Source organism: Pistacia vera, unplaced genomic scaffold (genome assembly GCF_008641045.1).
Source record: "Pistacia vera cultivar Batoury unplaced genomic scaffold, PisVer_v2 Contig223, whole genome shotgun sequence".
Taxonomy (NCBI): domain Eukaryota; kingdom Viridiplantae; phylum Streptophyta; class Magnoliopsida; order Sapindales; family Anacardiaceae; genus Pistacia; species Pistacia vera.
In genome coordinates, this window is record NW_022196028.1 from 168,188 (window position 1) to 174,776 (window position 6,589).

A 6,589-nucleotide genomic window follows, 5' to 3' on the forward strand; every position below is an offset into this window, starting at 1 on the left:
GGGTAAGTAAGCGTCGATCCCACAAGAGTGTCTAGCCGAATTTTCGATGAGGAACAAGGCTGGGGGGTTTGAGTGAAACAGAAGACAGTCTTAGCGAAAATCAAACAAAAACAATTTAAATCGAAATCAATTAATATAACAAACTTAGTCTCAGACAACATCCACCATCGGAATCTTACAACTGATCATTGATGCAAAATTAAATCAATCCATACTTGAATATTCATCGTTGGAACTATTTTCCTATCTCTCTTAATTGTAATTAATCAAGAAACAAGCGATCTTAATTAATCTTACCACTAAACAACCCAGACAAGCGCTCAAGATTTAATTTAGTGGCAGCCTTAAGAATTAGAGAAATCGATGAAGCTAAACAACAACACAAGCGGTGTATTTAATTTAGTTGAATGTTCTTCTTAAGATTACTAATTCCTGACGCAGCGAATTATTACCCTAATTGCTTCACAAGTTAGAGGGATCAACAATTACGGATTTGATATCTAACTTAGCAGTAGATTGCAATAATTAATAAACTAGTAGGCCCCCTAGTAATTAAACGAAACATCATAAATTAGGCATAGAAAAACATCCAATACTCAAACATGAAAATTGAACACTAAGAAAAATATTTAGATCTCACAGTTTAATGATTCGAGGCCTTCGTTTCCTTCGACCAAGTTACAAAAGTTCTAGCCGCTCATGGCCATAACAAAAACTCAAGAGAAAGAAAAATTCCAGAGCAGAGAAGAAAGACGTGGTCCCCTCAAAAACCTAATCTGATCCCTTTGCAAAAATCCAGTTTTAGAATTCGAATCCCACTCAATCTCCTAAAAGAAATATTCTCCTATCCTAAAATAACATTAATCCTAATTTAATTCTAATTAATTTAAAATAGATAGAGTCCTAAAATAAAATAGGAAAGTGGTGATTCTGAGCTGTAACTTGTTGCCACAGTCTCCAATAATAAATTGCCCAATTGATTTGCATGACAGGCAGAATGTTCCAGGACGTCCAATACGATGTGTCAACTTCAAGCTCGATTACAACCTTTATGCAGCGAGTATATCTCCAAACTCAAAACATGAAAGTTGTAGATCTCTTTCTTATAGTTCCACAGAATTTTGAATCATCTCAATCGGAGCTCAGATGAGAGAGTTTACCCAGATTACGAAACAACATTGAAACTGTCCAAATTCACTTAATTAGTTCCGTTTTGCAATTAACGCCTCCATTTGCATCCTAAATCAAAATAGAATAATATGAGTATATTTAGGCAGAAAATAAGTATAAAAGACTAGACATTAAGGGGGGTAAATATGACATTTTGCATTCCCATCAGTTTTACATGGTAACTTATAATTGTTTGATTGTTTGTTGATGGTTTGTGCCTCATAATTTATTTAGTAAGCATGTCTGTTGATATACCTACAGTTGATCAAACTTTGATGATGGTTGAGGATAAGGTTCCTTATTTAAATGGCGATAACTACAAATCCTGGAGGGAAGCTGTCCTTCTTCATTTAGGGTGCATTAATCTTGACTATGCTCTTCGTAAGGAAGAGCCACCTACACCTATGGATACTAGTTCTCAGGCTGAGATTGCTTTGTATGAACGGTGGGAGCGATCCAACCATTTAAGCATGATGTTTTTCAAATCTCACATTACGAGTAGTATTCGTGGGTCGATACCGGAGTGTGAAAATGTCAAGGATATGATGGATGCAATTCATGCTCAGTTTGAAACATCAGACAAGACATTAGGTAGCACCCTAATGAGTAGACTGACATCCATGAAGCTCGACGGTATTAAAGGAGTTCGTGAGCACATTATGAAAATGAGGGACATCGTTGCTTAGTTGAGATCCCTTCAGATGGTGATTAATGATGATTTCCTGGTGCATTATGTCCTAAACTCTCTCTCATCTTATTATACTCCTTTCAAGATATCTTATAACACATAAAAGGATAAATGGTCAATCAATGAGCTTTTGACCATGTGTGTTCAAGAGGAGGAGAGACTGCTTTAGGAAGTGAATGAAACTGCACATCTGGTGACAGGAAATGTCAAGTACACTTCAAACATGAATAAGAAGTGGAAGGGAAAAGGCAAGCTGCATGAGGTTACGAGCAAAGGAAATAATTACAACATCAAATGTTTCTTCTGTAAAAAGAAGGGACACATGAAGAAAGATTGTCTTAAAAAAAATGCCTAGCTTGACAAGAAAGGTAACCTCACATCTCTTGTGTGTTATCAATCTAATATGATTTGTGTTTCACATAATGATTGGTGGATTGATTCTGGTTCTACAATCCATGTTTCTAATACCATATAGGGTTTTCTGGATCAAAGGAAACTGTTGAGAATTGAATGCAGCATCTATTCGGGAAATTTGATGCCTTCACGTGTTGAAGCTATTGGAACATTTAGACTAATTATATTTTGGATTTGGAACGAACCTTTTATATTCCTAGTTTTTCTAGGAATTTAATTTCAGTTTCTAAACTTGTACCTTGTGGATACTCTTTCAACTTTTATGATAGTTCTTTTAATTTAATTAAGAACTCATCTATTGTTGGAAATGGTACTATGGTTGATGGTTTGTTTAAAATTCATTTAAGTGATACTATTCCTTATAGTCTTATGACTTCACATGCTAGTACTGGTATTAAACGTACTGTTATGAATGAAAACTCTTCTTTTTTGTGGCATAGGAGATTAGAACACATCTCCATTGATAGGATTAAAAGGTTGGTAAATGCTGGAGTTCTTGAAACTCTTGACTATACAGACTTTGATACTTGTGTAGACTGCATTAAGGGAAAGCAGACTAACAAATCCAAGAAGAGTGCCATGAAGAGTTCTAAATTTTTAGAGATCATACACACATATATTTGTTGCCTTGACATGAGCTCTAGTGGTTAGAAATATTTCAGCACCTTTATTGATGATCTCTCACGATATATGTATATCTATTTGCTTTATCACAAGGATAAAGCGTTGGATGCTTTCGAAATATATAAAGCAAAAGTAGAGAAACAATGTAGAAAACAAATTAAGATCGTGCGATCTGATAGAGGTGGTGAATATTATAGTAGATACATTGGTATAGGACAAGCACTTGGTCCATTTGCTAAATTTCTTCAAGAGCAAGGTATTGTGGCTTAATACACCTTGCCTGGCACACCATCTCAGAATGGTGTAGCAAAATAGAGAAATAGAACATTAATGGATATGGTACGGAGTATGCTAAGTAACTCCAAACTTCCTCATTCTTTGTGGATTGAAGCTCTCAAAACTGTAGCGTATACATTAAACCGAGTTCTAACTAAGGCGGTTCCCAAAATGCCATTCGAGTTACAGAAAGGTTGGAAAACAAGTTTAAGTCGTTTACGCATTTGGGGTTGCCCAGTTGAAGTTATAGTTTATAATCCACAAGAACAGAAGTTAGATGCGAGGACTATTAGTGCATATTTTATTAGATATGTGGAAAAATCCAAGGGATATAAGTTTTATTGTCCAAACCATTCCAGTAGAATTGTTGAATCAAGAAATGCCAAATTTCTTGAAAATAACATGGTAGGTGGGAGTGATCAAATCAGAGACTTAGTCCTTGAGAAAATTGATGTTTCATATAATGCTCCTACATCAAGTAAAAGATTGGTTGTTCATCCAAATAGGGTGAACAATGAGGAACCAATCAAGCAAAGTCCACATTCTGATGAGATTATTTTAGAAGATCATTTTGAACAACCTCCGCTACAGGAGGAACAACCAGTTGTGCAACAATCTTAACAAGAGACTATTGATACAACATTAAGGAGATCTACTAGAACAAAGAAATAAGCAATTCCCATTGATTATGTAGTGTATATGCAAGACTCTGACTGTGACATAGGTGTTGAGGATGACCCATACACGTTTTTACAAGCTATCGACAGTAGTAAATCTGAGTTGTGGTATAATGCCATGATTGATGAGATGAATTCTATGGTGGATAATAAAGTTTGGGACCTTATTGAGTTGCCTACTGGAAAGAAACCTATTGATTTTAAATGGGTATTTAAAACCAAAAGGGATTCATTAGGCAACATTGAGAGTACAAGGCTAGGCTTGTTGCCAAAGGGTTCACGCAAACGGAAGGGATAGATTATAAAGAAACATTTTCTCTAGTTTCTAAAAAGGATTCCTTCCGCATCATAATGGCATTAGTTGCCCATTTCGTTTTAGATTTATATCAAATGGATGTGAAAATAGCTTTCCTCAATGGAGATTTAGAGGAAGAGGTTTATATGAAACAACTTGATGGGTTCATTTCAAGTGATGGTGAGCATTTGTTTTTCAAGCTTAAGAAGTCCATTTATGGACTTAAACAAGCCTTCCGATAGTGGTATTTAAGATTTCACACTGTTATCTCTTCATTTGGTTTTGTAGAGAATGTCATGGATCAGTGTGTATACCACAAGGTTAGTAGGAGTAAAATCATCTTTCTTGTGGTATATGTAGATGATATTCTACTTACAACCAATGATTTGGGTTTGCTGCATGAGGTGAAACAATTTCTCTCTCAACATTTTAGTATGAAGGAAATGGGTGGGGCGTCTTACGTCATTGACATTAAGATTCATAGGGATAGGTCTCAACATGTTTTAGGACTATCTCAGGAAGTCTATATTCATAAAATTCTTGAGAGATTTAGGATGAAGGATTGTTCACCTAGTGTTGCACCCATTGTTAAGGGTGACAGGTTCAATCGAACAAATGTCCTACACTTGAGATTGAAAAGGAACAAATGAAAACTATTCCTTATGCTTCAGCTGTTAGAAGCCTAATGTATGTTCAAGTCTGTACCTGATATTCCTTTTGCAGTTGGCATGTTAGGAAGATATCAAAGTAATCCAGGCTTGGATCATTGGAGAGCTGCAAAGAAGGTCATGAGGTATCTTCAAGGAACTAAAGGTTTCATGCTTACTGATGACAGTCCGACATTTTAGAGTCGTCAGATATTCAGACTTAGACTTCGCTAGCTGTGTTGATTCTCGAAAATCAACATCCGAATATGTTTTTACGCTAGTCGGAGGTTCTATATCTTGGAGAAATGCCAAACAATCTTTTGTTGCCACTTCTACCATGGAAGTTGAGTTTGTTTCCTATTTTGAGGCCATTACACAGGGTATTTGGTTAAGAAGTTTCATTTCTGGGCTTTGGAGTTGTTGAGTCTATCTCTAGGCCAATAAGGTTGTATTGTGACAATTTAGCTGCTGTATTCTTTGCTAAGAATAATAAGAGTGGAAGTCAAAGTAAACACACCGACATTAATTATTTAGCAATAAGGGAGCACATTAAAGCCAAATAAGTGCTCATTGAACACATACATATTAAGCAGATGATTGCTGATCCTCTAACAAAAGGTATGCCACCAAAGACGTTCAAGGATCATGTAGTTCAAATTGGACTTCGTCCCACTTTGTCACTATGAGAGGTAATACTTTCATTCTCTGAAACTTTGTAATTTACTTTGTTTTCTCTTTTAAGTTGTATACATTTTGGTTGGAGACAGACAAATATTCTGGAGGACCTGGAACAAACATTTGAGGTTTCTTCATAAAGTAATATTCCACATTTAAGCATTTATTTAGAAAGAGAAAAATTGCATAGTAATACATGGAAGGTAATACTTGTTTAAAAGGGACTTACCGCTATGATTCATGTAATTTTTTATTTTTTTGATTAAACATATATAATATACTACTCCTATGTTATGGATTATATAATAAAAGTTTGGACCAAGTGGGAGAATGTTAGAATTTTAATTATATTAGAATTCTTTAATTGGATTGGTCCTACACTTTTAATGTAAAGTAAATGGGTAACTGCTGAGTAGTTACATGCAGTTGTTTCTCCTAGGCAATTGTCTTTAATGGAAAGACAACTGTATTTATAATGGGAGAGTTTACGGGTCCCCATTTGATGCAATTAATTCATTTGATTCCTTAAAACCATCGCTCTGAAAAATTGCAGTCAGTGAAAGACTTTGTAGTCTGAAGTGACATAAACAAGAAGACTAAAACAACAATTGCTATAGCTGGAGGTTTGTAAATTACTTCCGCAATATTCCATGAGTATTTAACATTTTTATAATTGATTATATTATGAACTTTTATATGAATGTTGGAATATAAATGTTTTACATAAGAAATTCAAATCGAAATTCAACAGAGATATTAACCCAATATTTTATTACTGGAACCACGAGGCAAATTGTGATTTGGTGAGCAAGAGGTTTATTCATGGATGCAAATGTAGGAAATGAAATCAGAAACATCATTAAAATACGAAAGTGAGAGAGAGCAGTGGCAACATTATCAAAATCCAAAACATAAATGTGTATACAAAAATAATTTAACATAAAAATTAACATAAATACACAACAATGCAAATATGTTTAAGATGATTCCATCGATATTCAATGAAATTAACATAAAAATTTATGATTTAAAACTTACCTTCGATGAGAGAGTAAAGGCGATAGCGGGAGTTGAGAGAGCAGGTTGTAACAAATAGAGAAGAAAGCAACAAACAAAGAAAGAA